Raw genomic sequence first — 24235 nt, 5'->3', positions numbered from 1 at the left:
TAGCCTGCCAGCCCCAATGCAAAAGGACCCTCCTCCAACCTGCACAAACCAAAGGTTGTCATTGTCAGTTCAATGGAGTGGGAATGGGAGACATTAAATAGTAATGAGTAGTGAACTGCAATGCAATGAAATGCAGAACAATAACAGGGATTTTCTCTAAGTTACTTTAAGGTTTTCTTTATTTTTTTAAGGCAAATGGGTAATCAGAAAATGCAGAAAAACAACAGTTATACAAATAAACAGAACAAAGGGAGCCAATTAGAAATACATCAAATAAGGTTAGTGGAGCGATTACTAACTCTTGACAGGGTTAGCTGGTGTCATTGTAAAGCTAGACAATGGGATCTCCTGAAAATAGGATCTTATATTCACATATTCATTCTTATGGCCATAGGTGTCTCAAAATATTCCTGAAGATAAATTTTCTTAGAATCCAGGAGCACAAAGGTAAATTTTGTCTACTCACTGATCCCAAAACTCACATTAACATAGGATTGACTTGTAAATAAATCCCCCCCTTTAATAGGATGGCCACCATGACAGCTCTGGGGACAACCAACTAGGATCAAAAACTCTACCACCTGATGTGAAGGAGTTGAACACCCGATTGTCAAAGAGTGATGAAGGTGAACCCCAGTTCTCAAGGCAACCATAAAACAGCAGTACATTTACAAACAGCACTATTTCATTTCTCATTCTCTGATGGGAGATGACCCACTCTCATGAGAGGGCTCTTTGAGCCTTACTTTACTTTCTACTTATAATAAAATTCTCTTGCATGGCTTTCAGTGTCTGGCTTTCTTTTTTTTTTCTGTTTTAAAATATTTTTTTTGATGTGAAAAACATTTTTTGTTTTTTTTTTCTTTTTTTTATTGGTTGTTCAAAACGTTACAGAGCTCATGATATATCACCTTTCATACATTTGACTCAATTGGGTGGCTTTCTTTTTTTGGAACACAATAACTGAAGTTTAGAGCTTCAACTTTCCACTCTCCTGTGACTTCTAACCTGGTGCCTCCATTCAGATCAACAGCCATCTACAGGACAGGTATATGAACTTCACTTTGTTCCTCTCACAGCTTTGGTTGGGATGATATGTAACTTAACCCCTGATATCTTGCCTTTTGCTTTGAGCTTCTCTGTGTATACTTTCCTCTGCCAAAATCTGTTCCATATGTTACACCAGTGCCATCTTTTCTTACAGTAAATAACTGCAGCGGCACCATTTTTTATCTTCCTGACATGCAGATGTACACTCTCTCTTGCTTTTTGTGGCAACTTTTTGAGCAAGGCCACCAGAGAGGCAATGAGACTCCACTGTTTGGCTGTTGCTTTATAGTAACCTCTGACTCTCTTCAGTAATGAGCATCATACCACCTTCTATTAGAGGCTATGTTCAGAAATTGGAGGACAATGAGTTCACCATCTTTACCTACTTGCAAATCACCTCATGGGGCACTAGTTAGTTTAAGGTATCTTATAGCTAAGAAACCTTTTCTCAGCTGGTATCTTCACCAAAATGGTACTCTTTTGTCCTTACTGTATAATGACTCTCCATGGACATCATGACCCCTCACAGTTGCAGTTTATATTCCAAGGAAAAAACCAGCCATACAATGATCCTTCCTCTTTTCTATGACACTTATTGTTACTTTTGGCCTTGCTATGTTTCCAACAGGGTGACAGAAAAACCTCTGACTCCCTCCACTTTTCAACATCAAGTTCATCATACTCTTCAAATCTGCAAAAGGGTTAAGGGTCACTCCCCAAGTCATATCAATTGTCTGGCATAAGGTTATTAAACATGTTTAATAAATAAGATTAAAGGCTTGAGAAAAAGAGTTGAGCAGACAAGGCATGGGTTGCTGAACTTGGACACACATGCTACACTACATTCTAGGGAACCACACAGGGATGGCTCCTGATTCTGGGTTTAAATTGCAATGTATGTGAGGGATATCTTCATACAGTCATCTGTCTTGCAGGTCAGTGCTACTGAGGAACTCCTGGGGGTATCAACAGGCTGTTAATTCTTTCATTACTTATTTAGTGTTTGTGTGTGTGTGTGTGTGTGTGTGTGTGTGTGTGTGTGTGTGTGTGTATGTGTGTGTTGTTACAGGAATTTAACCCAGGGGCACTTAACCACTGAGCCACATCCCCAGCCCTTTTTATTGTTTTATTTTGAGGCAGTCTTGCTAAGTTGCTTAGGGCCTTGCTGTGTTGCTGAGCTGGCCTTTAACTTGCACTCCTCCTGCCTCATCCTCCCTTGTCCCTGAGATTATAGGAGTATGCCATTACACCTGGCTGGCTTTATTTCACAGATAGGAAATCAACTATTGATACAAGCTACCACCTCCTTGGGGTACATCCTATGAAACTAGGATGATTTTTTTGCCTGGAGACCCTCAAGAAGAGATTAATTTCATTTATCCCCTAATTCATTCTGAGGATGATATTGATTGTCCTCAGTATGAATTAGGGGATAAAAAGAAATGGCCCATTAATGGAAGTCTAAACTATAATACTCTTATGAGATTCATGTTGCAGAAAGGAAGTAAAATGGTAGAACTTCCCTATCTACAGGCTTTCTTTTTACTAAGGTACCAAAAAAATTGATGTGGTAACTGCAGCATTGATGAGGCCCTTCTAGCAATGATGAGTCAAAACATTACTGGCCTAGGGGACCCCTCAAACCACCTCTTCCTCTCTCTCAACAATGTACTTCACACAAAGCTGTCAAAATCTAATTCTTCCACTTTCCTCTGTACCCACCATTACCTACTGCTCCCACTCCTCCCATTGTGGTTTCCTTCACCATGAGCCTATCCATGCCAAGCCCGTTGCCAGTTTACACCCATTACAAGAGACAAATGGAGAATCTGGACCAGTCAGAATGCAAGTGTCTTTTTCTATGTAAGATCTAAAGGAAATCAAGGGGATTTCGGAAGGTTTCCTGATGACCAACATTTAACCCAGGCTTTGAGAAGTGTACCTGTAATTTTGAATCAATCACTAACCAATACAGAGAGACATCAGGGCACAGAAAGTTCTAGGGTTTGGGGGAATGATTTACATATTACTAACACTTTATACCCTGTGGCCCTTTCACTGTTGCAACTTAGCCTCATCAATGGAATTATGATGAATCACCTAGAAGGTGGAACAGCAATCACACGGTTATTTGTCTCAAGGTAGAACTTAAAAACAGTAGGATGAAACTTATTAATTGTATGAAACTGGCAACAATTAATCGGGGTTGGAGTGAAACCCCAGGGCTTTTGTAGAAAGATTGAAGAAGGCTTAGTAAAATATACACCCTTAGATCCTACATCTCTTGAAGGACAACTTATTTTAAAAGATAATTTCATTCTTCAATTTGCTCCAAAATTTAGATAGAAATTATAAAATTGGTATTTTGTATGCCCTGGAATTTCCCTTGAAGGTGGCCACACAGGTCTTTTCTGATTAGACCAGGAGGAACATTTAAGGGATAGATAAAAGGAGAAATGAGGGACAAGAGATCAGTGCAATTATCGACTGCATTTCTTAATGTCCACCCCTTTCTTCCTCCACAGGACCCTTGAGCCTCTGAAAATGTCTGTCATTGTTACAGAAAGTAAGGACATTAGAAGAAAGATCACTAAATTAAGGGCAGGCTTCAAAGACTCTTTACTCTATATGTGGCAGAAGAGGCCACTGGAAAGTTCACTCCCCTAAGGCTGAAGAAACTCAGGTCAGACACTCTCAAAATGATGGCCCAAGAATGAGGAAGCCTTGGGAATCAGCCAGCACCCCAGACAGTCACCATCACTGGGGCTGTACTGAGGGTAACCTGAGGTAGGAAATAGGGTCATTCATTTCCTTTAGGATACTGGCACCACATATAGTGTCCCAACCTTGTTCCCTGGACACTTTTCTGCTGATTCCTGCAGAATACACAATATAAGACACTTTATTTCTTTTCCATGTTGCAATTGGGAAGATACAATATTTACTTATTCACTTTTGATAATGGTTAAATATCTAACTCCATTATTGGGTCATGTTATCTTAAACTTAGGTGCATCAAGGCACATAGTTCTTTTGATGTCAGTAGTTGAACAATCAGAACATGGATTGACCCCAGCTTGTTGGTATGACTAGGCAAAATTATGGTCTCTAATGCTAGGTCAAAGGGGAAAGATGGACTCATTATGAACCACTTCTTGTGCAGATGTTAAATTATGTCCTATAAATGAGACTTTGACACACCCAGGTCATGGAAAAAACTTCACTGTAGAGTGAACCAATTTCCAAACTTTTGCAGTCATTAATCCACATTGGAGTCCATCTTCACTTTATCTTCCATTATAAATGCCAGAATAGCAAAGATATAAGGAATATTACTATCAAATTTGGGGTGAATGGGGTTGGGGTTATGATAAAGAGCTTTCCTCACATGTATGAGGCCCTGGGTTTAATCCTCAGTACCACATTAAAAGAACTAAATAAATAAAGGTATTGTGTCCATCTACAGCTAAAAATATTTTTTTTAAAATTTGGGATAAATATATATGGCTTATGCCCACCACACAACATCTCAATCAGAAGACCACAATGTGTTGTGAATAACATAACAACACTTAGGATATGTGGCCTAGTTTCATTTGGGAGTCAGGATAGACCTCAAAATCTCAATGTCAACATATTGTGATTTCACAGGCTTATGATCAGTTTGGGACTAGATGGTACTACAGACCTAGAATTAGATGATAAGCACCCAATGGGACCTAGTGGATATGTGGGACTAACTTATGGCCCTGGCTTCCTCTAGACTACATGGAAAGATGTACTATTGTATACCCATGGATGCAAGGGAAGTAGACACAAAAAAATAAGTCAACCTGCAAATAACCCCAGTCTCAAGCATAGATGGGGACAATCTGTTTTTCACTGGTATAATCATTTAGCTTTACTGTTTATCTCAAAAATTGGTCTAGAGGATGTAAATGTGGTACATAGAAGCTGTAGACAATTATATTCAAAAAGCTCTCAATGACACTGAGAAAGGTAGTTCTTTCCTTAAGGCAGAGATGGTACTCATCAAAAAAGCTGTTTTACAACACTAAATGACCTTGGATCTTCTTACAGTAGCTTAGGGTGGCACTTGTGCCATCATTCAAACTGAGTGTTGCATCTACTTTCTTGACAACTCAAAGATCTGCATTTCTGGCTGGGTGCAATGGGGCATGTCTGAAATCCCATCAGTTGGGGTGGCTGAGGGAGGAAGATTGCAAGTTCAAAGACAGCCTCAGCAAATTTGTTTCTGTTGTTTTATGCCATCCAGATTGTGGTGTTTTATTACATCAGCTTTACGATACTAATACACCCAGAGGGTCTGGGTGCATTTTGTCTTTCTCTAGTGCAAAATTAATATCATCTTCTAAAAAGTCTACCAGGGAACTTTTAGAAAAGTTTAAATAAGACCAGGGTTGTGCTAAGTTAAGTGTAGCCTGAGAATCTAGAATCATCCATACAGGAGCCTATCTGGGAAGTAATGATGCCAACATCAGACCTGAAAGTCCCCCTCACATGGTCCCCAAGGCCTGAAGTGAACATCTGGGGTAAAAATAGGGAATCAGAAAGACAGACACTTCTACAAGTTCTACACCCACAATGGAAGCCATAGTGAAATATGCTGGCTTCAGATCAGTGTAGTGAGTGTGGCAGGGCTATCCACCATGGAGACTGAGAATGACCATAGGTGATGAAGCAGAACACCACCACTGAGAATGCTTAGGTATTTAACAGCATGAATTCCTGCAGAGCTGAGAACAAGATAGCATGGGCCAATCCATGGATGAGGGCTGCCTGCAGGTCCACCAAGGCAGAGGTTGCCCAAGAAAAAGCAGAAGAGTCACCTTTAGACTTCCTTCCCTGCAAACTCAAGAGCCTGGCTCCCCTCAGGCCCTGAAATACTCATTTCCTTCTCTTTTGCCAGCAGTTGGGCATTGGGCTGTCTCCCTGAAGCTGGAATCCAAAGGAAATTTCCCAATAGCCCAGGACTGTATGTACGCTAAAGACCCACTGAAGGGAAAAGAAGATACTGACCCAGTAAGTAAAGGTTTCTGTGGGGGAATACTCACACTGCAAGCAAAAATGGAAAAGGGGATAGCACTGGGCAGGGCCATCACCAGTATACCTGGATTTGAGGGAGTGCTACCCATTAGCATTTACTAAGTGCTCCACTGAAGCCAGCACAAGCCACAGACCTCACAGGAAGCATGGAGTAATCTCCAGGAAAGTGTTGCCTCAGCAAACAACACTGATGTGCAAGATCAGCTCCTATCTAATGTGCTGTGATCTGGACACACCACTTATTACATGTTGCAAAAAATCTCTGGAGTAAGTGTAGTTATGATCACATTTTACATGAGAAAATATAAGTGAGTCAGAGATCAGAAAACAAGGCTGGGGAGAATCCAGCAAGGTCTGGCCGCAAACCCTGTATTTTCCCCCACAGCATATATGGTCTTAAATTTGAGATGAAGAAAAAATAAATTAATAAGATATTCTAGGGATGAGTAAGGGCATGCCTGGAGTTACCTGAGACACTTAAAAACAAATGTATAAAATGACTTAATTAGAAAAGAAGCAACATAGGTGCATACACCTAGGTCTTAGATTTCCCCCTTACCCTGAGTGCTGGGAATACGTGGATCTTTTCATTCTAAAGTGTTTGATGGGCAGTGTTAAACCACAGTGATAGTCTCTATCTAGACTCTTCTAGGGGCTGGTTTTGTTTCCAGAAGCTCAACTCCTTCAGGGGGCATTTGGAGTCCAGCACTTCAAAATGGCTTTCCAGGAAGAACCACAACTTGCAGGAAAATGAAAACTTAACTCTCATGACAAGGCACACGCTGAGCAGAAACAGGGAGTACTGTGAGAGGCTGGGCAGCAGGAAAAGTAGGCCCACATCTCCTGGCTCACAGGACTCCAGGTGGCTTCAGTGGTCCCTAGGAGGTAAGGGGCTGCCATCATGAAGTACCTTGAACTGAGTGGCACACAGCAGAAAGCTCCACTAACATTGGAGGACAGAGACTGACATCAAGTCTTCAGCTGGGATGTGGTCCCCCTGGGACTCTGGGTAGAAGGGTTCCTTGCCACTCCCTGGCTTTTGGTGGCAGCTGCTGACCCACAGAGCCCCCTAGTTGTGGCTGCCTCACTCCAACCTCTGTCCCTTTTGTCACATGGTGTTCTTCCCTTGGACCTTCACACTGTGTTTTTATGAGAACACCTTTCAGATTAGATTAAGGGTTCACCCTGCTCCAGTGTGAACTCATGTTGACTAATTACATCTGCAGCAACCCTAATTCCAAATAAGGCCACCTTCTGAGATACTCAGAGCCAGGACTTTGACATGTGCAGGGAGACAGAATTTACCCCACTGCAGAGAGATTCTGACTTCCAAATTGTTAAAGAAGAATAAGAAGCGGGAAGCAGCTTCTGAGTGGCAGAGCCAGAATCATGAACCAGGTGGCCTGATCCAGATTCCCTGCTTTGCCTGCTGCTCTGGGCTGTTCTATTCATGAAGAGTTTAGCTCAGCAAAAGCTATGTAGAAAGTGCTCGGTCAACATCAGCAAGTATCATTAAATGTCTTAATAAGTCTTACCAGGTAGTAAAATAGTAAGTTTATTCATTTGATCACTACTTTATTGTGGGATTTTATTTTTTATCCCTAAGAACTTCCTTGATGTGTTCTAAGTTTAAGCCCCACCAATCAGGAAATTCAGAGTGAATATAGGTACAGTATCCTCTATCTAAAATGCCTGGGACCAGCAGCATTTTAGATTTTGGATTTTTTTTTTCAGATTTTGGAATATCTGCATAGACATAATAAGATATCCTAGGGATGAGACTGAAGTCTAGTCATAAAATTTCTTCATTTTTATATGTGCCTTAAACATAGACTGAAGGCAATTTTATATCATATATTTAATAATTTTATGCATGAAACAGAATTTTATGGTGTGAAATTTTCCACTTGGGGCATTGTGTTGGCACCCCAAACATGTTGGATTTAGGAGCTTTTCCAATTTTAGAGTTTCAGATTAGGAAAGCTCAACCTGTCCTAACAGCTAACACACACAAAGGCAACGCCTGCCTTAGACACTCCAGTGAAAACTACATAGGCTACCTTGATTAACCCCCTACCAGCCATAATAGATTGTATCACCCATTTTACAGATGAAGAAATTGAGGCAGTGAAAAAGCTGGACTTTGATCCTTTCCCAAAGCCACAGAGCTAGAAAGTGGCAGAGCTGGGATTTGAACCCACACATACAGGTCTTACCTCCCACTCTGTAATCCATGATGGGTGTAATCCTGGCCCTCTGATGGTGGGGGGGGGGCAGAGGGATTTTTTTAATTTAACCACACAAAAACTCTCTCTGAATCTGGCGTTTCCTACGTATATTTAGTGATTTCCACTGCAACACTGCCCTGAGCAGCTTCTTGTCTCTCCCAAGTTCCCAGCTGGGACCTTCCTTCCTGTTTTAAGGAATGAAAGTATAGGGACACCAGCCATAATCCATACAATTTCAGATCTAAAATTAACAACAATGACCTAGCTCCAGCCTGATCCTGAAGAGAAGAAAGGGAAGAAGGGAAGGAGGGGGCAACAACCAGTTCTTTACAATTTAGAATAATAATAAAGGTTCTTTAAAGTGGGGCATATTCTTAGCAAGGCTTTAACATCTGAATCAAGTCCAGGCTATAAAAATGGCACAATAGCCAGAAGCCAGGATATAGGCCTGAATTCCATTAGGGAGACAGGGGATTTGCTGGGTGGCAGGAGACTGGGTGGCAGGGATGGAGTCAGGCAGTGCCTAACTCCCTGGCAGGCACATACTTCTGTCTGGCCCCCACTGAGTTCCATCTGGGGCTGCTCATGCACCCCTGGGTGGGGCTCTAGAGCTGGAACCTTCTGCGGTCATCATTGTGCCTCTTGCTCACCTTCCCAGATAATCTAGAAATAGCCCAAGTGCATGTCTACAATGCCAGCTAGGTGGGCAATATGAGAACGCCTTTTGCAGATCAGCAACCTGGGTGCCCAATGGACTGAGGGCTATGGCTGTCTGGATCTGAAAGCCCCCTGCATTTACAAGAGGCCATGTGTTCCAGGGGTCACCCCTAGCCAGTGTCTGAAAGAGGCAGGACACTAAGGCAGGCCCATTTCTGTAGAACACAGAATCACCTTGACAGTTCACAGATGCTCCAAGGCTTTGCAGCATCTTCCTCAGACTGCATGGCCACCTTGGACCACCCAATTTTCCCGCTATCTCTCCTTCACTAGGAATCAGATCTCATCTTGTCCAGCTCCATTTTATCTCAATAAAGCACTTCCCCTAATAAAACCCTTACATATTTAATCCCCTCTTGGTGTCTGCTTCTTGAAAACCCAGACTAGCCCCATGTCTCTTCTTAGTGTTAGCCTCTTCTAGGAGCTTCTTATCTCAGCAAAAGCAAATGCAAATTCCTTGCACTGGCCTCCAAGGCCAAGGACGTCTCTACACTCAACTACTATGTTAGTTGGCTTTTTTGTCACCGTGACCCAAATACCTGATGAGAACAAGGTAGAGGAAGAAGAGTTGATTTTGGCTCCTAGCTTCAGAGGTTCTGTGGTTGGCTGAAAGTTGCTCTGGGCCTGAGATGAGGCAGAAGTTGATAGGAGAAGAATGTAGCAAAGAAAAGCCTTTCACATCATGGTGATGCAGAAAAAGCACAAGGAGCCAGGGACATAATATAAAGCCTCCAAGCACACCCCTGGTGACCCACCACCTCCAACTATACAGGATGTGCCTGCAGTTGCCACTCAATAATCCTGATTAGGCTACAGCTCTCAAACTGTAATCACACACCTCCTGTGTCAGCACCTGACCTTTTGGATGACACCTCATATTCAAACATAACAACTACTAACCTTGTCCTCAGCTTAATGCTGTTCTGGAGGTTCCTTGAACACTCCAAGTTGATTCTGCCTTAGGGCCTTTGCATCTGCTCTTCCCCAGAATCACTTAACTGGGTCAAAGTTGCACCTGCCCCCTCCTTTCCTGCCTGCTTCTCCTCTCTGGGACAGGAATTTTCACAGTGCTCCTGGCCTCTGAAGGCCATCCCTGCTGGGAGGCCTTCAGAGGGACAGTGTGAAGAATAAAGGCCCTTGTTCAGAGGCAGCTGGTGCCTCCAGGCCCCAGGCCTGAGGGGTGAGGTCTGGCTGGAAGACACAAAGACGAAAGTCATTAGGACCAGGGACAAACAGTGATGGAATCCCATCTATTTACCTGAACCTGAGGGGCCTGCCAAGTGTGGAACACTGAGGTCCACTGCTGGGCCTAGTGGGTGGGGAGGAGCAGCCACCCAGTCCTTCCCCTTCTCGGCTCAGCTCTACAAGAGCCGGTTCCCCAGAGGTGCAGGCGGCGCTGGCCAATGGGGGCCCAGCGGCGCTGGGGAGGCGGGGCTGGGCCGGTTAGGGGAATCCCGCTCTGAGCTTAATAGCTCAGCGGCGCTGGGCGCTGGGGTCTCCGCCCAGTGCGTGGCTCCTTCATTGAGGCCAGACGTTCGCTCTCGCCAGCCCAGCCAAGGCCCTCAGGAGCAGCTCCCGGACGAGGCCAGCTGTCCCCAATGGCCCCAAGACCTAGGCATCTTCTGCCTTCTCTCAGCTTCCCGCGTCCGCCCAGCAGTCCCAGCCTCGTGGGGAACCTTGGGGGCCGCTGGTGGCTGAAGAGCAATCGCTCTTGCTGCTGAGGTGAGCCCGTCTTCACGGCTGGGGGATCTGGGGCGGTGAACCCAAGGCGCTCGGGCACCAGGTAGTGGGGGTCCTGAGCAACTAATAAAAAAACAACAACAACAAACTCCAGCCCCGAGAGTCGCGGGCGCGTGGGGGTGGGGGAGGGGGCGCGGGGCTGAGGGGGGGGCGCGGGACTGAGGGGGGGCGCGCGGGACTGATGGGGTGCGCGCGGGACTGATGGGGTGCGCGCGGGGCTGGGGGTCGCGCGCGGGGCTTGTCGGGGGGGCACGCGGGAGCGGCTGCGAGCGCCTGCGCCTTGTCTACCATTTTAAATCCCTGAAATTGAGGTTAGGTTTATTGTCCTTTAAGATTTTAAACTACTGGGGCTGCTGCAGGGATGGCTGTGACTAAGTACTTTTGTTACACCCAGTTTGCCAGGTGTCCACATGCTACTTTGATCGCCCAGTGAGCTTAGAAATGTCTGTCCATATACATTTTAGATTTGCCTTATCAGATATATAAGTGATTAGCACATGGTTAAATGTTCTAGATAGTGTTAGAGGTCACATTAGGAAATAACTCAAAGGATTAGGACAAAAGAGTTTTAAAACCATTATTTTGTGTCTCACCAATAAAATTTTCACTACTCCATTTTGCCTGAGGAGAATCTTCCAAGAAATATAATTTTGGTGGTTTAAAGCTGCAGCTGTCAAAGTATGGACACCAGCTCAAGCACTGGGACACCAAGAGGGAATTTGTTGAAATGCAGATTCTCAGCTTCTACCTCAAACCTGCTCAGTGGGAAATTCAGGGCCCCATCTCAGCAATCTGTGTGCAGCAAATGCTCCAGAAGATTTTGATGCTTTAATCATTTAACTATTGCAGAACCATAGTAGCAACAGAGAGGATGAGGGTAAAATCCTTTTGACCTAAATAATCTTGGCAAAATCATGTACAGAACAAATATGTCCTTGTGGGCTAACTGCAAGGTAAGCCTTAGTTATTCTTAATGCCATCAGTGACATACTTAGGAATATGTACTGCTAAAATTGGAAATCGTTTAATTCTTCATTATCAGGGTTTCATTACTATATTGCTATTCAATAAGCTAGAGAACTTCATTTGAATTTGCCTAGTTATATTCTTACTTTTGTTCACCACTTTGTTATATTCACCACTTTGTCCAGTAGTGGCCAGCTGGACTGTTGTCACATATCCTTTCCATGGTGCCCTCAGCCTTAGACTGCGGAAGCAGTGACATCATCAGTGTTAGCTAATTAGTTAGCTTGTCTGACCAGCATCCTAAGGAGCAATTGCCCTGATGTACACGTAAGAAAGTAGCTTTCTACAGGTAGCACCAACTAGTTCTGGTTTCCATTGTGTGTAAGAGGAAGCCCAGGTCCTTTAAGATAATGCATATGTGGACTTTCCGGTCCAGGCTTGCTCTCAGTGTTCCCTTAACTTGGCAAGGTTTTTGGGAACAGAAAGGGGGCAATCAGGGCTGGGGCTGGGGCTCAGTGGCAGTCACTTGCCTAGCATGTGTGAGGCACTGGGTTTGATCCTTAGCTCCACATACAAAAATAAATAAAATAAAGGCATGCTGTGCATCTACAGCTACAAAAAAAAAAAAAATTTTTTTTAAATAAAGGAGGCATTCAGGGACATGGAGTTTTACTGTTCTTTTCTTTAGCAAGGATACACTGGATAAGCTATTATACAGATCACCATGGAAATAATGATACAATATTCTCATCTAACTATTAGGAGAAGACTCATATGTCTAGAAATTGTAATAAGGGGATTGAGTCTCTCTATAATGAATAAAATTATAAATCTGCATCTTAAAACTTCATTTGGCATTAATATGACAATATAATATGCAAAGCAAATTTGAATACACTTATCATAGTATCTATATATCATTAATATTTGGGGTAGATAATCAGAAAATAATTAATATTATTTATATCTTTTTTTCTTTTTAATATCAGCTTTGGAGGGATTCTTGGACATGGAGTATCAATGGTGTTGCCACATAAGAGCATCCACTGGGTGTTTTGAAAATCTCTATTATAATGGAGTGGATATCATTAATTTGTCCAAGAAACACAAACCAGAGATAACTCTTTATGGTAAGAAAGTCCTAATGTGTGGTTAATAGAGAAGAGAGATTCAATTTGTTTCATTGATTCAGTTTTAAAATATACTTCTAAAGGTACAAATCATACAAATTTTGTTTATGTTTGGTATAATTTTTTCTTTATGTTTGATATAATTTTTATGTGTGAATTTAATATTTATGTGTGAAATGGATGCATGTTGCAAAATCACGAAGTATCATATAACAGCTTTTAATAGGCTTTTTGTGGTGATAACAACATTCAACATGAGTATACTTTCTTAAAAAATTGTGAGTGTACAATAACATTAACTAGGCCCAATGTTGTAAAGCAGATCTCTAGAACTTATTTATCTTTAGTAACTGAAATTTTACATGAGTTACATGGCAACCCTCCATTTTTCTTTGCTCTCAGGCCCTAGTAACTACCATTCTATTCCCTGCTTCTATGAGTTTGACTGTTTAGATCTAAGTGAAATCATGCAATATTTGTCATTCTGCAAATGGCTTAAATTACTTAGCCTATGGTTCCCCTGGTTCATCTATGTTTCTGCAGATAGCAGGATTTCCTTTTTAAAGGTTGAATGATATTCCATTGTGTGTGTGTATGTGTGCGTTTCATATCCACTAATCCATCAATGGATATTTATATTGTTTATGCATTTTGGCTATTGTGAGTAACGGTACAATAAACATGGGAGTGAAGTCTTGAGATCCTTATTTCCCAACAGAGTCCAACTATGTTCTTTCAGTTGTGAATATATAGTTTTCCCCACACCATTTGTTGAAGGAAAAATCCTTTCCCTATTGTACGTTCTGGGCACTCCCGTGGAACATCTGTTGTCTGCATATTTGTGGATTTATTTATGGTATTTATTCTGTTTCTTTGGTCGATATTTCTATATTTATCCCAATACCATTCTTTTTCAATTTCTGAAACTTTATAATATATTTTGGAAAAAAGACATATGATGCTTCTTGCTCTCCTTGTCAAGATTGCTTTGGCTATATAGAATTCTCTGTTTTGTATGAAATTTAAGGTTGCTTTCTATTTGAATAAAAAAATGCCATTAGGAATGGATTAAGTCTGTATATTACTTTGGATTGAATTGCCATTTTAACAGTATTGTTATAATATCCATGAACTTGACATGTATTTCTTATTTCTTTTATCTGTGTTTTGGAGTTTTCTGTATAGTTCAAGTTTTTTTTTTCTTTTTTAACCTCCTTAGTTAATTTATCCTCAGTATTTTATTCTTTTTAATGCTACTGTAAGTGAGAGTGCTTTCTTAATTTCTCTGTCAGCTTTCTGTTACTGTGACAATACACCTGTGGTAATCCAGTTATAAGGAGGAAAGGTTTATTTTGGCTCATAGTTTCACAGGTTTTATTCTCTGGTCACTGGACCCTGCAGAATATATTGTGCAGCATGGTATGGCACAGGAAACCTTTTTGCCTGATGGTAGCTAAGAGGCAGAAAAGAGGGAGCCAGGGTCCCAGTATCTCTTTCAAGGATATACCCCCAGTAAATCAGCTTTCTTCTATTAGACCCAATTTTTCCAAAGGTTCTACCTCTATACAGTAGTACCATAGGCTGAGAACCAGGCTTCTAACACTTGAGCCTTTGAGGGCTAGGGGTAGAATGCTATAGGTTGGATTTGGAATGTTCCCCAAGGCCAATATGTTAAAGGCTTGATCCCCAGCCTGTGGCACTATTGGGAGGCGGTGGAATCTTCAGGAGGTATGGTTTATTGAAAGTAAGATAGGTCATTGGGGGTACATTAAGGGGGCATTGGGACTCCAGCGTCCTCTCTGTCTTTGCTTCCCAGCTGCCATCAGGTGAACAGATCTCCTTTTTCATGTGCTTCAACCATGAGGTACTTTCTCACTATAGGCCCAAAACAACAGAGCCAAGCAACCACAGACTGAAACCTCTGCAACTATGAGCCAAAATAAATCATTCTTTCTTATGAGTTGATTATCTCTGGTATTTTGTCACAGTGTCAGAAAGCTGACTAATGCAATTTCCTTAGAAACACAACAGAATTTTGTGTTGATTTTTTTTATCCTGCAACTTTACTAATTTTTTCATTAATTCCAATTTTTAAAATATTATTTCTAAAATGTCATCTGCAAAAGAAATAATTTTACTTCTTCCTTTCCAATTTGGATGCATTTTATTTCTTTATCTTGCCTAATTGCTGACTATGGTTTTTGTTAATATGTTGACTACAAATAGAGTGGGCAGCTCGTTTTATTCTTTTTTTTCCTCCAGTTTCCAAAATTTTATTTTTATTATCAATTATGTCAGTAGTTTGATTACTCTTATTACACTAAAAAAAAAGCCCAGGCAGCAGAGCAATTTACCAGCATCATCATCGAGAGAACTGCAAATCTATCCTTGTCACAGAACAAGAGGACACTTAAGATCAACCCAAGAAAACAGCTTTAAGTGTCCCTAGGAATACCCACATCTACTTGTTACTACAGGACTTCACAGTCCCCTTTTAATTGTCCAACTCTTCACCAGCCTGTTATTTTATAGTCTGAAAATATGAAATCACGAAAGTGAAGTTCCCCTTCAGAATACTGTTGAAAACAGATTAACATGGAGATATCACAGGTCCCTGTTCTTAAATGTTAGAAATATTTTATATTAGTACTTTGTTATGTTCTAAAGAGCTCTTGTTCCCCCTTTTTGATAATAAGGTCTTCTGAGACCTTCCCTTTATAGTCATTTAGTTCTATTGCCTTTTTTTGGGGGGGGGATTGGATACTGGGGATTTAACTCAGGAGCACTTAACTTGAGCCACATCCCCAGCCCTATTTTGTATTTTTTAATTTACAGAGAGGGTCTCACTGAGTTGCTTAGTGCCTTGCTTTTGCTTAGGCTGGCTTTGAACTTGCCATCAGTCTCCAGAGCCACTGGGGTTACCAGCATGTGCCACTACATCTGGTTATTTCTATTGCTTTTAGCTTCTCTTAATACTCCAGTGGCAAACTGTTTTCTTTTGCACCCATGCAAATAACCTTTTTATATAGTTGGGATGGGGAAGTGTGGTCATAATTTGTCATCAGATAGTTTTGATAGGTTCTTTCCTTTCTTGAGTTGAAACTTTCACTTCTATTAAAACATACATTCCACTTTTAATGCCTTCTTGCCTCCATGCCACCTCTGACTGGTTTTGCCTTGGAAATTGCCAAAGCCAACCTTAAAATCCTAGAGGCGGGCCAAGAATGTGGCCAAGGAGTTTTAGAGGTAGCTCATCTCCATCATTAAGTTGCTGCCATAGGCGAAGTACAAAAACCCTCTCCTCCTCGCCTGTGCCTTCCTCACAACAGGAGCTAGCCATATCTCACCAGATGCCTGCACCATCCTGGGGGTTGGGAAGCAGAAGTGCAAGAAACCCACAGTAACCTGGTGCTGCTGCCAACAGACCAGGACTGGTATCTGCAGCACTACCCCCTAGGGGCTGGAGAAAAACTCCCTTTATTTGTTCTTGATCTTCAAGGAAAAACTTTTTATTTTTTCACCGTTGAACATATTAGCTTTCCATAGATGGCTTTTATTATGTGGAGGTAATATCCTTTTATTCTTAGTTGTTGGAGTTTTTATCATGAAATGGTGTTGAATTTTCTCAGATTCCTTCTCTGCATCTATTAGGATAATCAAGTGATTTTTAGTCCTTTGTTCTTTTTATTTAGTTAATCCCATTAATTGATTTTCATATATTGATCCACTCTTGTATCCCAAGAATAAATCCCACTTAGTCATGATATATTATCCCTTTAATTGTGTTGTTGAATTCAGTTCTCTGGTATTTTGATATAGATTTTTGCTTCTATGTTCATCACAAATATTGTCTTGTGGTTTTGCTTTTTAAATCATCTTTAATTTTGATAGTCTCAGCATGAGTTTGGAAATGTTCTCTTCTATTTTTTTAGAAGAGTTTGATAAGGATTGGCTTCAATTCTTTAAATATTTTTAAATTCAATAAATATTCTTGTTTTAATATTTATTTTTTAGTTGTACATAGACACAATAGCTTTATTTTATTTATTTATTTTTATGTGGGGCTGAAGATTGAAACCAAGGCCTTGCACATGCTAGGCGAGAACTCTACTGCTGAGCCACAATCCCAGCCCCAAATTATTTAAATATTCTTTAGTAGGAGATTTTTGGTCACCAAGTCAGCATTTTTACTATTCTAGTTACAAGTCTATTAAGATTGTCTTTTTCTTCATTACTTGATATTAATAGGTTATATCTTTGTGAGAATTTATACATTTCTTCTATGCTCTCCAATTGGTTGGCATTGATTGGTCTTATCAGTCTCTTAGGATCCATTTTATTTGTATGTCATCAGTTGTAATATCTTTTCTTTCATATCTGATTTTATTTATTTCAATCTCCTTTTGCTCATGTGTGGCTAAAACTTTGTGAATTTCCTCATTTTTTCCAAAAATCCAACTCAATTTTATTAATTTTTTTCTTCTCTGTTTCATTAAATTCTCTTCTAATCTTTATGATTTTCTTTCTTTGATGAGGAAGGTGGGCTTTGTTCCTTTGTCTAGATCTTTGAGGTATAAAGTTAGTTTTTTGTTTCAGATCTTCCTTTATCTTCAGAGTGGGTACATATTGTTATGCTCTATTCCAAAAGTTTTGGCACAGAGTGTTCTCCTTTTCATTTGTCCCATGATATTTTCTAATTCCCCTAAATTTCTTCCTTGACACACCAGATTGTTCCAGAGAGTGTTGTTTACAGCCAGGAGTGGCAGCATGGTCTTTTAATTCTAGTTCCTCAGGAGGCTGAGGCAGGAGGATCAGAAGATCAAGGCCAGCTTGGGAAACTTAGCAAGGTCCTGTCTCAAAATAAAAATTAAAAAAAAAAAAATTCTGGGGATGTAGCTTAGTAGTGAAGCATTTGCCTTACATAGATGGTGCCTTGAATTCTAACAATAGCACCAAATAAGTAAATAAATAATAAACAAACAAATAGAAAAAAGCATATTTTTTAATTTTTACATATTTGTGAATTTTTCAGTCTTCCTTCACCTATTGAATTCCAGGTTCCATGGTGATCAGAAAAGAACTTTTATGAGTTCAATCTTCTTAAATTGATTATGACTTGTTTTATGACCTAGCATGTGGTCTACCTTGGATAAAGTTTCATGTGTGCTTGAGAAGAATGTATTCTTCTGCTCTTGAGTAGAATGTTCTGTTTATATCTATTTGGTCTACCTTGTTGTTCAACTATGCTGTTTCTTTATTGATTTTCTATGTGTATGTTCTATTCTTTATTGGAAGTTGGACATTGAAGTATCCTACTATCATTGAATTGCTTTATTTCTGCAATGTTTGCTTTATATATTTAGGTTCTCTGATGTTAGTACATTTGTTTTTATAATTATGATATTTTTCTGGTGAATTGATCCTTTTATTATCCTTTGATGTTATTAAAATTTTGTCTCTTGTAATAGTTTTTGACTCAAAATTCATTTTTTTGGACATGTTTAGCCATCCTTGCTGTATTTTGGTTATAATTTGCATGGACTATTCTGTTGAATTACTTAACTCAGTCTGTATCTGTCCTTATATGTAAACCTGAATCTCTTGTAGACAACACATAGGTGGATCTTGATTTTTCATCTGTTCAACCACTCCTGTGTCTTTTGGTTGAGGAATTTAATTTATTCATAGTAAAGTAATCATTAATGAGGAAGGTGAATATTTTTGCTACAACATTTCTGACTCCAATCATGTGTGGTATTTTTCCTTCTGATGCCAAATTTATGTTGCCTTTTCTAACACCATTTTTCCAACTCTTGGACACCAATTGTGTGTCCTACAGTTCAGAGCAATTCTAGTACTCAGTACCCTGAATTAGTGTCATACTTCACACTCTTAAGGAATAGTCTTACAAGATTGTCCTTTCTTAAGATGACATTTGCAAGTATCAGGTCTCTGGGTTACCCACACTTTTGTCAAGAGTTGCCTACAGAGTTATCACAATACTCCCAGGTCAGGTTCATTAGTTTTCTACAATAGCTTACAAAACTCTGGAAAACCCTTTACTTGCTATAACCAGCTTATTTTAAAAGCTACTAATAAGTAGCCAAATGAGGTACAAAGGACAAATTAGGGAAGAGTCCTAAACATCATGGTTTGGAACATACCACACTCCTAACACATGGATGCTTGCATGTTCTCCAAACCCTTTTGTTTAGTGATTTTTATGAATATTTTGTGACACAGGTAGATAGAGTAAGCCATTAGCCCTTGGTGACTAAGTTCAATCTTTATCCTTTCTTGCCTTCTGGGACATGTAATGCAGTGGAAATTTCCATGCCTCTAATGATTCTTTGGTCTTTCTGGCAACAGCTCCCATTTAAAAAGTGCATAGAGGTAGCATTTAGTTATCAGTCTTCTCTTGAGCATACAGAAGGCACTTAGACCTTTGGAGATTTAGAGTTATGGAAGCTATGTGTCCGGAATCAGGTACAAATACCAAATATTTATTTTTTATTGTGCCACAGAAATACATTACTAGCATTTTGTTAAAGGTTTGCTGCCAATCTTATAAATCTTTTGTTCCTGTTTTTTATAATGTTTTCTTTTATATTTTATTGATTTTTATAGTAATATGCTTTGATTTATTTCTAAATCATTGTATATTTCTAACAGTCTGTTTCAAGATAATAATAACCTCACTTGCATATAAAAACTACATTATTGCTGGGCATGGTGGCGCATGCCTGTAATCCTAGCAGTTCAGGAGGCTGAGGCAGGAGGATCATGAGTTCAGAGCCAACCTCAGCAAAAAAGCAAGGTGCTAAGCAACTCAGTGAGACCTTCTCTCTAAAATACAGAAAAGGGCTGGAGATGTGGCTCAGTGGTTGAGTGCCCCTGAGTTCAATCCCCACAAAAACAAACAAAACAATAAAAACTACATTATTACCCCTCTCTAAGGAACTTTATATTATTAACATCACAATTTATATCATTTTGTATTGGGTAACCATACACATATTTTATATAATTGTTTTAAAAATTTTATACTAGCGTTGAAAAGCAATTTCCACAGTATTGTCACAGTGTTACATTATTCTGTATTTTTCTATACATTTACCTCTAACAGTAAGTTTTATACTTATGTATGCATAGATAGTGTTAGTTAGCTTTGGTTTGTTTCAACTTGAAGAATTCTCTTTAATGTTTCTTGTAAGACTGGTCTCTTTATGTCCTCTTTAATTTTAAAGGACAATTTTGTCAGGTATTATATTTTTGGTTGGCAGTTTTACCTTTCTGCATTTGGAAAATATTCCACTGCCTTTATGTATGCAAAGTTTCTGCTGAAAAATTCATTGACTGTCTCAGGGAAGTTCCCCTGTAATGTGATCTGTCTCTTTATGTCTAATATTTCACAATTCAATTCAATTATAGTGTCTCTCACTGTGGAATTCTTTGGGTTCTTTTTATTTGGATTCCTAAATATGGATATTTCTTCCTTTTTTTCAAATTTCAGAAGTTTTCCCCATTATTTCTTTGAGTAAGCTTTTGGCTCTGTCTTTTCTTTCTTGGACATTCATAATTATTTATACTAGTCTATTCAATAGTGTCCTATAAGTTACCAAGTTTATTCATTTTTTTCACGTTTTGTTTTCTTTTTATGCCATTGAGTGGCTAATTTCAAATGATTTATCTTTAAATTCAATGATTCTTCTGCTTGATTTAGTATGATATTTTGATATAGACTGATTTTTCTATAGAATTTTTCATTTTAGTTACTGTTTTCTTTATGGTCAAGACTTCTTTTGGCTCTTTTTATGTATCTGGTAAATTTTTCATTTTGTTCATGCTTTTTTCTCCCAAGTTTATTTTGAGTACTTTGCCAGGTAATTCATATATTACATGTTAGTAAAATTGGGTTCTAAAAGTCTCATCTTATTCCTTTTGAAGAGGCATGTTTTTCTATTTGTTCATTTTCCTTCTCTCATAGTATTAGTATCTGCACATTAGAAAAAAAAAAACACATTTTCCAGTCTTTATGAACAGGATTTGTATAGAATAAGACCCTCAATGGGAAGTGTTGCCACGTACCTTTCAAACTCTCTGTGTATGTGTCTTGGCTGGATTTACTTGTGTAAATTCCCAGTTAGGGGATTTGCCTGTTTCTTTTTCTTTCTCTCTCTTCTCTCTCTCTCTCTCTCTCTCTCTCTCTCTCTCTCTCTCTCTCTCTCTCCCTCCCTCCCTCCCTCCCTCCCTTCCTTCCTTCCTTCCTTCCTTCCATTTCCTTTTTTCTTTCTTTCATGAATTCACAGACTTCTGCTGCTTTTGGTTCCTGTCTGCAGTACCACTGGTTTTTGATCCAGCAGCACACCAGGATTCCTTTGAGGTCTCAGAGGGACACAGACATCTAGATTATACCAGGTCTCATTCATCCTCTGAAAATGGTGAGATTGAAGCCAGTTATGATGGTTTGGCATATGTTTCTTTCTTTTCTCTTCATCACAGAGATGAGCCAGGTTCTGGGATTCTCATTGATTAATTTGTGCTGACCAGGAGAGGAGCTCTGGCAGATGACTACAGAATAGTCCATCCTTTGGCTATACTCTCAGTGGCCCTCATGCATCTAGAATGTGCTGGGTCCCATCAATGCTCTAAGAGAGGTGAGATAAAAGCCAGTTCCTCGGACAGCCTCTGAAAATGTTGGAACACTGCACACTATCTGATCCAGCTCTCCCCTTCCAGAGAAAAGTTGAGATTTGGTGATTACTTTATTCCCTTTTTGAACCACAAAGATAGGCTATATTTGTAGTGACATGATAGTTCAAACTGCCACCATTTTCCCCAGTGGCTCACAGGTATCTAAAATGTTTCAGGTCCCATCAGTACACCAAGACAAATGTGACAGAAGCCAGTCTCTCTGGCAGCCCCTGAAAAAGTTGGAAACTTGTACATACAGTCCAATCCTTTTCTTCCTCAGGAACTGAAATTTGGTGGTTTCCACCTTCTTGCTTTTCTGCTCTAGTTGAGGGGCTTAGCAGGTGCTTGCTTCCTAGTCTAAACTGCTGTCTTTGTTCTCATATCTCCTAGATGTCGACAGCATGCCAGCTTCTTATTTGCTTCAAGATAGGAGAGAAGGAAACAGTCCCGTGGGTAGAAGCCAGTCACTGGAAAATTTGGAATGTTGGATACACAGTCCATCTCTTCCCCTCCCCATGAGGAACCTGGGATTTGGGAATTTCAGCAGTGAACTCTGTGTTGAGCCTTGGGGAGGGGCTACAGGGCGTACTTGCTTGGTAGATATCCTCCACTCTGCTCTTTTTGTTCTCAGGGACTCCCACACAGGGTCCCTTCCTGTTAAGACTCAGATTCAGGTAAGAAGTAAATCAGACCAGACCGATGGGCAGCCCTCAGAACATTGGACTTGGATGTACAGTTCAGACCTTTCCTTCCCTCCCCTGGAAGAAGCTGGTACTGCAGTTTCATAGTTCTCTGACACTGTGCTGGAAAAGGGGTTAGGGTTTCATGGGTTTTGCTACCAGCTTCAATGTGGCTAGTTTTGTGCTTCTTATGAAATAAGGTCTTTATTTTTCATAAAAAGACTTGATCTGTATTTCTTTGAATCTGTGTGTCCATGAAGGAAGGAAAGGCCAGAACTTACCATAGAATTTCTCTGAAGTCTCCTCCCAGTTTTTCTTTCTGCTTGGCTTTCTTAGATTTCCTTCTGCTTTTTTCCTGCAGAACTGTATTTCCTCCCAACACTGTCATGTTTCTGGACTAGTTTGCCTACCTTATTGTATCCAGCATAATCAAATCTCACTTAGATCTATCACTGGCTCATATTCATGTACATGTTTATAAATACTTACCTATCTGAATTTGACAGTTTTTACAAATATGCTTTTCTGACTCAGTAACACATTTTGGGATTCTTTTTTTAACCAGGTATAGTTCTATTTTAATGGCTATTAACATTTCATTATGAAAGTGCACCAGTATTTTCTTTGTTTTCCTACTGAAGGTGGGTATCCTATCTCTAGTTTTTTCCCCACTACAAACATTAGCATTGGCACATGTGGTTTCAGATATTGAGGCTTTTATTTTGATGATAATTTTCAGGAGTAGAATTTCTTAGCCAAAAGGTTTTTCAACACCACAGTTTCCTAATACATTCCTTTACTGCTTATTGGTTGAAAAGCTGGGAGTGAAAATAAATTTTTTTCTTTCTTTTATAAACCAAAAATTCTTGACAACCAGCATGCTGAGTTTCCTTGTGAGCTGAACTGTGGGCACTAATTTGGCCAGTGTTTTGCCTGAATTTTGGTTTGTTTAGCATTACAATCTATATGCAATTGTAACTAGAAGTATTTACAGTTGTTTTCATGTGGATATAGGTTACTATATATATATATATATATATATATATACATATTATATAATCATACACACTTATACACATGAATATATATGTATATACATATATATGTATATATCTTTATTGGGTTTTTTTGGTTAGTCAACACTGTTATAGAACACTGTTTTTTTTTTCTTTTTTTGCAGGGGGGGTGGTGCTAGAGACTGGGAACCCAGGACCTTGCATATGTCAAGCAAGTGCTCTGTACTGAGCTATACTTACATCCAGGTTGAATGGCTTTTTAAATTTTTAAAGTGCAGTATATACCATTTTTTCCCTTGAAAACAAAGTAAAGGTAAATTTCTCCTGATATTTGATGCTTAAATTTTAAATAGATGAAAAATAATATAGATTACAAAATTTTTATTACAATGTTTAAGTTAGAAGGGTTACATGGAAAGACCACAAGAAATATTTTTTTCTTTTCATTTCACGTTGTTCTGGCTTTAAGATTACAGAATTTCTTCCTGAATTCTATTTCAGAGTTAACATCATCAAATATATTTTAAGCATCTAACCTAAATCCTCTTGTTTTTGTTTTCAGATGTTTTTACTCTGTAGAGCAGGATCTATGACTTTTGGGGTTACATTAGAAACGTGACCCACATAAGACCCTTATGAGTCCCCAAAACCAAGTCACTAGTGAGAGATCAAGCAGAAAGGAGAAATCTGGTTTGAAGATCACTTGCAGGACTTGGATTTATGTGCTCATTTGCATAAGAAATACTAAAAATATGATATTTAATTAGATGTAAACTGAACTTCAACAGGAAGTAAGACCACATTCCATTTGGAGATTACATGTCCACTGGGCTATAAAATGACTTCTGGCTGGGCATGGTGGTGCTTGCCTATAATCCTAGCAGTTTAGGAGTTTGAGGCAGGAGAACATGAGTTCAAAGCCAGCCTCAGCAAAAACGAGGTGCTAA

The 24235-nt window shown here is 39.7% G+C and overlaps 1 long non-coding RNA gene and 1 pseudogene across 2 annotated transcripts; one reads left to right on the top strand and one right to left on the bottom strand.

Annotated features, from left to right (window-relative positions):
- The first annotated feature begins 10497 nt into the window (after positions 1–10497).
- Positions 10498–23246, top strand: LOC144369918 (uncharacterized). 2 transcript variants are annotated; one of them, XR_013429760.1, is made up of 4 exons: positions 10498–10784; positions 12758–12898; positions 21401–21555; positions 21983–23246. It is a non-coding gene; the product is annotated as an uncharacterized LOC144369918 (long non-coding RNA). The 2 variants fall into 2 exon arrangements; XR_013429761.1 differs by lacking the exons at positions 21401–21555; positions 21983–23246 and having other exon boundaries at positions 12758–13970.
- On the bottom strand, positions 15553–16238 carry LOC144370086 (gamma-glutamylcyclotransferase pseudogene; annotated as a pseudogene).
- Positions 23247–24235: the final 989 nt, after the last annotated feature.

This window comes from Ictidomys tridecemlineatus, chromosome 13, assembly GCF_052094955.1.
Source record: "Ictidomys tridecemlineatus isolate mIctTri1 chromosome 13, mIctTri1.hap1, whole genome shotgun sequence".
In the NCBI taxonomy this organism is placed as follows: domain Eukaryota; kingdom Metazoa; phylum Chordata; class Mammalia; order Rodentia; family Sciuridae; genus Ictidomys; species Ictidomys tridecemlineatus.
The sequence above is the reverse complement of the archived record's forward strand: the minus strand, read 5'-3'. Positions and strand labels throughout refer to the sequence as shown.